This window comes from Rhopalosiphum maidis, chromosome 4, assembly GCF_003676215.2.
Source record: "Rhopalosiphum maidis isolate BTI-1 chromosome 4, ASM367621v3, whole genome shotgun sequence".
Classification (NCBI taxonomy): domain Eukaryota; kingdom Metazoa; phylum Arthropoda; class Insecta; order Hemiptera; family Aphididae; genus Rhopalosiphum; species Rhopalosiphum maidis.
In genome coordinates this window covers 25,412,229-25,423,325 of record NC_040880.1, presented here as the reverse complement: position 1 = coordinate 25,423,325, position 11,097 = coordinate 25,412,229, and the positions used below count along the sequence as shown (strand labels likewise).

The window sequence follows — 11,097 nt, the reverse complement described above, 5'->3', positions numbered from 1 at the left end:
CAATAAATATACAGTAAATAAAAGTAGTTAAGAAAAAATGAACAATGTAAATAATTCTATATATTTATATATTAAATGGAAATGATAAAAATGGTGTAATATTTATTCGATTAATAATATAACATGTCCATATATATATAACTTGATAAGTATATTAATAATAACTAATTGACAAATTTAGCATATAGTTTATTCTTCAATAATTCAAAGTTTATAAAGGATCAAGGTAAATTTATTGATGTTTTCAATTAAGTCAGAGATAAAATTATCAATTAGAATAAAGGAAAAATTCAAATCCAAGACAATTTCTAAAAATTTAAACTAGATTAAAAAAATTATATTTTTCACTTCTGTCTTTTTAAATAATTGACATTTGACATAGTAGTACTGTTGAACAAGACTTCGTTTGATGATATGATTGAAACCTTTTCATCCTTTTCCTTATCGTTCTGATCGGAGTCAAGCTGAACACCTATAGTGTACATGTTGTATGATCGCTTTGTTTGAAATGTAACCAAAACTTAATGTCGAAATGAATAAATTCATAAAATGAAAGGGAAACCACCTGCGTCTCAAGTCTGATCCATGCGCTCAGTAAGGTTGCATCTTATTTATAACTTTATAAGCCTTCTCAGTTCTCACTTTGTATAACAGAAATTTATTCGAAACTCCTTGTCTTCCATTTATAAAACCACAAGCTTTGAAAGCAATCCTAGAGCTAATATATTAATTAAAATTATAAATTTCTAGTCGAAAAATTCTAATCACGGTGCAAGAAGTCTCTCATCACTTTTACCTTCGATCTACACTCTACAGAATGGATTTAAATGTATTACTTTTATTCGAATTATACAGAGGTTTTCTCGGGTAATTACAAGTATAGTTAAATGTATATTTTATAACATTTTTTAAATTACCGAGGTATATTTTAGTTAATTAGAATTAAGTCTATAGTATATATCTGACGTCAAGTTTTATTTACCGTGGGCATAAAATTCACTTGAAAATATATAAGCATTACTCTCCGAAAATATATTTTCGAGGGTTGAAAACTTAATGCGAATGTAGTAGAGTAGATGACGACGAGGATTTTATTTGTACATTAAAATAACTACACGCGTATACATCTCACATACCATCCCCCAAATGGGGTGATATTTCTGATGTATTTACGTACGTGTAAACCGCAAATAGTAATAGCATCTATGACAATAGTATTATATGTATGTTTTGTTTTTGAACACCCTTATTGCACCCTTCCGTTGAAACCTTGAAAGTGCCATGTTGAAAGGGTAATATTTATTATAGTAAGTTAAAACACCATACATAAGTCATAAAATTTAAAGCATATTACTTATAGGTACCACAAAATATAAATCGGGTAATGCGGGATTGGTTCCCGGATCAAATAAAGTGTACGAATTGGTTCCTAAATAAAGTGTAAGAATTGGTTCCTAAATAAAATTACTTTCCAGCGTACAACTGTTATAACATTACGTACAAATCGATAATCTTTTAATATTTTATTAGGTTTTACGATGTCTTGGAAAGTTTATTAATATAATTTTATATCTAGTAGTATCTAGTAGTAATTGTTTAGTTTCACTTAATTACTTGTAATTAAGAATTAACTATTTTTAATTTATTAAAATTTGTGTTATTATGTGATAATATTATAATGAAAAGAAGATTGAAGTATTTTTATTGATTTTAAAGGTAGTGGAAAACATAAAACAGAACATTTTCCTGTAATTAAAGTAAAATCTAAATATTTACAACTAATTTAATTAATACACCTTATGTCTAATATCATTAATAATAATACGAATTACAAAGTAACACATAAGACATACGTCATGTGAATTTATAAAATATAGAATAGAAAATTTTGAATAATTATTTTGGTGATTACTGATTACTGATTAGTTATAACTTCTAACTTTTTTTTAAATATTTTAATCGTAGTTTAAGTTGGCAGTGCCAGGATCGTGGATTTTGCGGCCCAGTGCAGAATTTTGAAGGGCCCTATATATATTTATTTTATTTTTTAATGAACTTACTTTATTTTTTATATAATTTTACAAACTTAAAGGTCTTGTAAGAAATTTTAATTTTAATGTATAAATTAATAAAAGCCAATTTATACATCTATATAAGACACAAAATTATGTATTTGGTAGGTATAAACAATGTCGTAATAAGTATAGTATTACTTAAAATTATTTATTTTATGTAAGTAATTCAAATAGTAAATATCTGGTTGTTATCAAAGCGATATATTATATTGAACAAATAATAGCAGTAAATTGAGCAGCTTTGTAAAGCTTGTATTCGTCATTGACACTATGAGGGCCTCATAGTAAATTATGCGAGTTGCCTATAGCCCATGTAGCTCATTATAGGCTGTATCAAGATTATTTTCGTAGTTCGTCACAACAAGAGTATTATAGATGACGAAAGCGAAATAATAGTACGTATACTATTTATAATATGTTATAGATTACAGTTATAATACGTACCGTCATCGATCGTAATTGTAATAAAATCAATTTATTTATTCACTACCTATTAAATTAATACACGTATAATGTCTATAATTATTATAAACAATATAAATTACAAAAAAATAATTTAAGTGAAATTATAGAATAAAGAACAAAGTATTTTAGAAAATGATTTAGGTGATTATTGACTAATGATAACTCATAACTTATTTTATATAATTTATAAATGAGAAAGAATTATGTTTAGAATACAACTATATAACTAGCAAAGAATACAGATATATCATTAATAATTAAAATAATAAAGAAGTCAACGTTATGTTTGAAATTTTATTGATGTTATTTATTAATTGTTTTCTTTTTATTTAGATCGTGTATTCAACATAGCTGATAGAACGTTATAGCATGTCACTATTACCTCAAATTAAGAATTGATTCTTTTTAATTTATCCAAATCTATGTTATTCTATGATTACATATTATATTATTATAATTATAATATATACATTAATGTTAATACGTATTACGCTATTAAATAATTGTAGATTGACAATTTTTCTCTGTGTTAGTTTAATCATAAATTCATTAGCATTATTCAACCGCATTGATAACAACATTTTTTTTGATCTTAAATTCATCGAAGTCCAATTACAACTATTATACATTCCAAAATAAACGGGTTTTATCTGCAAAAAATATTACATTTATAGATCAACTAAATCAGAGGTTAACAAAATTAACGTCACTTTATTATTAATGCGTTCTAATAAATAGCAAATGAAAAATAAAACAAGTAACATGTACCCAAACGCTGATATCAACTTGATTACACCAAAAACTGGCATAAATTCTGATGACGTGAAACCTAAAATTATATAAACGTAAATTCGCAATAATCCGTTATCACCACTTATTTATATATATATATATACACACACACAGGGGTGGATCTAGGAATTGGGGAATGTTAAAACATTCTTACACGGAACCTATTAAACAACATTCCACCTGTTTTGTAGGTCTGTGTTGACATTATGAATTAAGATAATATATTTATTATATTTATTTAGACATTTATTTTTGTTTAGTAAGAAGTTATATTTTTTATTATAATTTGTATCTGTTAATCGTTACACACTCTATAGAATAAAGATCCGCCCCGAGTTATACATTTTCAATTGATCTAATTTTGTTTTTACCACAACTGATGCAAATGTTAAAATCACCATGGACCCCGAATTTATTATAACAGTTGATGAAATAATAAACTTATACAAAGTATAAAATAATTTTAATTTCCTGAAAAATAAAATAAATATTTTAATTGATAAATTAATTTTAATTGGGTTTTCATACGATATAGTAAAGAAAGAAAAAAAATCTTAAATAAATCTCTTATAACTGATTTTTAAAGTTTTAAACTATGTATTGACGACTATAGGTATTAGGCACTAACGCAAAAAGTTTTTGTTGGTCCTTCATAATTGATACCAAATCTTCAAAACAGTCGTTCACATTAAATTCATTTTTTTTTCTGAAAATATATAATATAAAGTCATTACCATTAGTCCATGGATTTTATTATTTATTCTTCATCTTCACGTGATATAGTTATCCAGTTAAATCATTCACTCAAGTTCAAGGTGGCAAAAAAAATGTTATATCTATTACTTACCATTATTATTTTCAGAATTCAGTTCACTGTTGACACTTTCATAAGCTCTTTTGATCATCTTGTATTGAGCAATTACAACAAACCAGACAGAAATAAAAAAGATGTCAATCACTACGTTATGTAAAACAGAAACATTGCAGTAGACGACTCCATCATATAAAATTTAACATAATTATTATTATAGTCACCGGGAACCGAAAGTTCATAATATTCTCGAAGCGTCGATTCGATTGGTTTACGTTAAATTTTTGCAACAACAGCAGAATTTGAGGATACAGGATCCATTGAATGTTATTTACAATTCCAATGCAAATTATGATATTTGTAATTTTTATTGACTTTTTGCGATATTTAAGGAGAATTCCAATACGTGTTTGACACATGTGTACTGGTAAGAAAATGTATATCAGTAACACGGAGTAAATCCCAAATTTTGTTTGCTTTGTATAAAAATGTATTTATTTTAAGTAACCCTGTAGAATAAAGAAGGTAGGTACATATACATTAACTGTATTTGATCAACGATGTCGATTTCATCTTCCATTTCAGTAAAATAACCAAAAAATCCGTATACTACTATACAACCAATAACGCAATTTATGATGTACCAAGCTAGATGGTACACATTGAAATTGCAAATTGTTTTGCTTTTTGGATCAAATAGAGGAAACATATAAAATAATTTGGATAATTTCAAGTTTATGGAAACATCGTTTGGCTCCAATAAGCTTATATCAAATGTCATTTCTTACAGATTTGATCTAAAAAATTTAATTAAATATTCTATAGTTAATATTAGTTTATGCAAACTTATAAGATAAATGAATAAAATTATTTAAAATATATTTTATGTTATAAATGACCTATACGTATTTTGAAATACCCCACAAAATAATAAAATAGGTACCTAAAACTGCTAATACAAGCCGCCTCTTCTTGTTTTAGATATTTTAATTTTTTCACTACTATGATTAACTCGTATTATCAGTTGACACACAATAGTACGCTGATTTTAAAATATGAGATCGAAAAATGACGTACGATATTATATAATAGTATTCTCAATTAGTATGTCTTGCTCTGTTACTGCATGTAGTGATAAGGTACCTATTTATAAATAAATGTGTATTATATATATATATATATATATATATTAATTAAAAATAAAGTAAACATACCTTATTTACAAAATGATTTGTTAGAGTAGGTATAATATTATATTTTATGTTTGTAAATTTTAATGTAATGAAATTTTCAACAAATATTTTTGATCATTGAACTTGATAAAAAGTAGTCGTTAGTTATTTGGAGTAACTAATATCGGTACCTTGTTGATTGTTCAGTATATATTATGCCGATACTAAACCATATATTTTGAAATATCTAACACAAGCTATCCGTAGATTGGGGTAGGTATAAAAAAATTTATTTTATTACATCGTGTACGAAAAAAAATGTTATATTGTATATTATTTCATAAAATAATAATTAAAACTTCAAATTCAAGAAATAAAATATTAATATCTCTATAGCTAGTGCGTGCTTGTCATAAAAACAATGATGAAAAATTGAACAGTTGTCAAGACCTCAACCCAGTATAGGTATGTATATAATTAAAAAAATAGACCTAATAAAATAAATAATAACTAGATTAGAATTTTTTTTTTGTTTTTAATAGAAGCATTCGATTTAATGGAATGAATCATTCGATATCCAAAGTTTATTTTATATTCCATTTCGGTTTGTTGTCGGTATGTAATATCCATCATCGTAAGTTTAAACCATTGAGCAGTAAGTATAGATTTTGTTTCACATACCTACATATATTGTTAAAAGCTAATACAGTAAATTATTTATACATTTTAATATATAAAATGATTAAATATAAAACCATTTGTCATACACACATCAGTATAATATTTTAGTTAATAAAAATTAAGTAGGTGTATAGTGCACTCAAAAAATAAAATAGATTATTATACCATAATAGAAATACACGCATAGTCTAAGAAAGTTGATTTTACCAAAGACGATACATCTACTTAGGGGTTTGTAGCTGCCAAATCTTTGGTAAAAATAACAACATTCAAAAACAGCACGTGAATAATTATTTTTTTCTGTTTAAATCAAATACAAATAGGTATTACGCAACCGTATTATATAAAGCACACGTCGCATCGATTCAATTCGCCTTAGAAAAGAAGGTAAGAAGGAGGTGATTATATAAAATTTATACAAATATGTATTTTATAAAAACATTTTCAAATTTCATAGAAACCTTCGTGTATGCCATAGATAATGGTCTACAAGGCAAACGGTTTTTAGTATACTCGTTTTATAACATAAATCTCTTTATATAGATATATATAATATATCATAATATGTACACGTCGTCACGTCATGAGTGAGAACGTAATTCGTTGGACAGAAGTTGAATCGACACGGTGTTTCTTTATGGTAACAACCATATTTCAGGTAACAACGTTGAACGAAAAAAAAAAATTAAAAAACGTGCACGTGATGTTTACCGTAACTGTGTCGGGCATGGTATGTTCGGTCTTCGCGGTCAGCTGCAGTGGCATTGTACACGGCGTCCTCTGTGGCGTAGTAGTCGTGCGGCGGCAGACTTCCGAGCGGACCGCCGAGCGCGGACCGCGGTCGGAATAACGCCAAGACCACGAAGACCGAAACCTGCACCGCAATCGACGGTGTCATCCTGCAACCGCGGCCAATTGCTTATCGTGCTTAGCAGGCGGAACCCCGAGGATCGATGGGTCGGTGTGGATCGACGAAGACGGTGTATACGGCGGTGTAAGTGAGTGCGCCGCGTGGCAAGAAGACGTGCTCGAGATTTCTGGTCCGACTCTGCCGTAATTTGTACGTGCGCGTAGGTGCGTCGACGGTTTGTCGCTATAAAAATGAAAATCCAACACGATCTGTACGAAACGCGTATATTATTACTGTTGCTATCGCCATCGTCGTCATTTATATACCGTCGCCAAATTTGTCTCCGTTTCCACCACTTCTACCCGTTACTCCTTCTCTTCGTCGTCATCGACCTCTCCCGTTGTCCATTCGGTACACGATGTGGGATGACCGTTATCGCGGCGAAAAAAGAATAATACAAATATGTCCTTTCCTGTTTGTTTTCATTAATCGCTCGCGCCAACATCACAACAACGTGTTATTTGTTGTCGTATGTCAACCCGTAATAATATATGCGACATGCATAACATTATCAGCAGTTATACATACATACAATAGTGTACATAATAATATAGGTACACGCGTATTTTGTATACAGGGTGATTCGTTTGTCGTCCATATACCGTATAGGTATACTCGTCCTATATCGTCTCGCTGGATTTTCGCGTTCATCGAACAGTGTTTATTTACACTGATGCAACTCAAATCAATAGCACTACGTACAGTGATGAATAAGATAGGTACCTACAACAGTATATGGGTTTAGATACTATACCTATGAGTTTGATTATCGCCTAAGACACAAGATACATTTTTTTTAATCAATTATTATTTATTACGGTATAAATAAATTCGCTAAATTGTAATTTGCTTTTTAGTAAGACTTAATTTATAGGAAGAGATTGCCCCTAGAATCGAATCCTTCCGGCTTGAATCTTGACATGTCTATTACAAATTTATACGGCCCATAAACATGCACTTTTTTATTTTTATTTTATGGTATTATAGTTTTTTTTATACGTACAACACTATGATATCATCAATTCTGTTTGCATGTATTCACATCACCAACATACTTGTTGTTACTGTATTCTAGGTTTTTTCTAATGGTCCTGGTGGTTTTTCAGCAAATTTGGGTGTGAAATGTCAATATTTCCAAGGAATTTACTGATACACATTAAACTTTTTCAAACTCCAATTTCTCGTAAATATTGCAAATACTTATTTGATATAAGATAATAATATATTTATAGAAATTCTATAAGAAATTGTTTATAATTGGTATATTATTCTTTTTCTTTGAATTATAGGAGATTGAAATAACGAAATATGTTAAATTATGGTTAACTGCGTATAATCGTAAAAATCGTAGTTTTTCTGCAAACAAACAAGAATCAATCGAGACATAATTGCGAGCAATCGCGACGTTAAAAAACATCGCCCTGTATGTACAATATCGCGGTTAATCGTGTCGCGGTATTATAATATACATGTGTGTCGAGTGTTGGGAAACGTAACCGTAACGCATAAATCGACCCAATTAATTTGTCAACACGCGGCCCGCGATGTACCTACCGACATTGCATAATAGATGAGCGCAAAATGCGTTTTCGATATAATACGCATCGTCACAACAATAATATTATAATCGTATACACACGGACACACGGCGCAGATTGACCCGGTGCAAGACCGAGGACGCGACGACGCGTGTCCCTGCGCACGGGTGACCTGCGTGATCGGCCCAGACTTTTTAGTGGTCGTTATCGCGAGAACTGCTGTGTAGAGTAGGTCACGGATAATATTCTAAATGTGTAGAATAACATCACTTATATAGGTACCATGTTTTTGGCGGCATTCGAAGCCACCGCCGTTGTTTTAATCGAACGACATTACGTATATTTTGATATTATATTATTATATGTAGGTGCTTATTATTTTAAGTAGAAAAGTCGTGTGCTACGTACTTGTCACACCTACATAATATGTGTATATTGGTTTTAAAGGTTTCAAGTACGCGTACTCGGAAAACACGGAAATTCGATTTGTATAAGCCATATTATACGACCTATGTACGATGCCACTCACACCTGTAGTAATATACGAATAACGCGAGTTTTTTAAAACAAGTACTTATAATAAGCACCCACTTATATATTCAGGGACCTACATAGAGCACTTGTGTCTTCGTATTCCGGTCCTTATTTTTTCTCCGTCACTCCTCCTTACATAGATGTTCCACGGTATTCCCAATTCCTTGCAAATTTTAATTATTATTTCATGCGTTTCATTTCAAATGGTAGCTCGTTAAATATCGCCCTCACCTCGTAAGTGAAATAATTTTTTTCTAGTTGAAATTGATTATTTATTTTTAATATATATTCTTCTTCCTGTGTACTAATATATCTAAAATAAAATATTTATTATTATTCATATCTTAAGTATGATAGTTATACATTTATACCACAAGCACAGTCCTACTAAGGAGTTATATTATACAATTTGGATAATATTTTCTGTACATTTCTATTCACACAACCAATGTACCTACAAGTTAATTAAACAATTTCCATTTTATCATTTTATAGTTTTATAGCTAGATATTTTACTTAGTTTATTAGAAACTATAATACAAATTAAATTAACATTGTTCCTACACCTACTACTTAGATAAACATTAAAATATTTGAATACTGTAGTGTTATATAATTTAAACTCGACCATTATTTGCACAATAGTATTATGTATTAAATATTAATGTACTTTCACAACGCTGTGAAATTTTCTTATTAATTTATAATTTTAAACTTTAGTTTAGGTTTAGTAATTTTTAAAAATATTTAAATACAGTTAATTATGTTACTAAAAATGTATCAAATTATTACTAATTAAAAACTTTAACTTAATTTAATTTTTTTTTTATAGATGTCAGTTCACTATTACTTTTCTTACTTTATCTCACATGCGAATATGTAATAATATATTAAACAAAGTGTATTCACTCAAAATTGATTTTTTCTATTTTTGAGTAATCAATGTAAAATCGCCTCCAACAAAAATGATAGAGAATAATATTTTTGTGGATTTACAGGACATTTTGTCTAAATACTATATCGAAAATATCCATTTTAAAGCTGAAGGTAGAGTCAAATAATAAATGAAATATAAAATCGACGTTAAAAACAAAAACTACTCACTATCATTTTTGGATGGGTGATTTTACTCATAGATTACATTCAATTACAAACATTTTGGACGATTTTGCGTGAATTTGTTTTATCAATGTTGCGAGTGGGTTGGAGAGAGAAAACTAACAGCACTATAACAGCATCGAGAATGACATAATACACCAGTAAAATTGGATAATCAAGAATAGTCGATAGAATAAATAATAATAATAATAATAATAGTGATATAAAGATACATTGGTAAACGTCGGATAGTCTCAACAATTGGTAGAAAATTGTTTTTCTATGAATACAGTACAGTACTTACTAGGTACATTTATATAATTGTGGATATAAGAATATACAATAATGATAAAAAATCTACAAATTGTACAAAAGTACGGTATTGTTTGTTTAATATTTTTATAGGGGCTTAAACTTCAAATTATTTTTTTTGGGGGGGGGGGCAAAGCCCCCCCTTGATCCACGCTTATGATAATATACCTATTACCTAAATATAAAAATTACATATTCTTGTAATTAGTTAATTTGTGTAATAATTCTTATGAATTTTAAATAATTATAAATTTATATTTAAATATAATTTTCATCTTTTAATACGACTTCCACAGTAATCAACTTTTGTATTACATAGGTAAGGTAAAGCTATCTACATTAGTTTTCGGTTTCCCTCCGTTTTAATAATTTTCATTTTAAAAATGTTAAATTTATAGAACTATCGCAAAAAACTAGAAACATACAACGCGGATAAACCAAGTGATTTTTTTTTTAGGTAGCGTTACAACTATTTCAAGATTCATGTTTATGAGTAAAATAAAAAAAACTGATTTATACTTAGGACGATAAACCATAACCGCGTAAAATTTATCCGTGATGAAACTTCCATGGCTGCTGCTAGATAGAGCTAATGTATGTGTAACTATTGTAACTCCGCTCTTGGTATAATAAGAAAATTGTATTTGTACGGACGGCCATCGGCTATGACTGTTCTCGATGATATTATATTTTTTATTATCACTTATCC

General features: G+C 28.8%; 1 pseudogene; it reads right to left on the bottom strand.

The window, feature by feature from the left end:
- Positions 1-3,856: 3,856 nt before the first annotated feature.
- On the bottom strand, positions 3,857-7,276 carry LOC113547946 (annotated as a pseudogene).
- Positions 7,277-11,097: the final 3,821 nt, after the last annotated feature.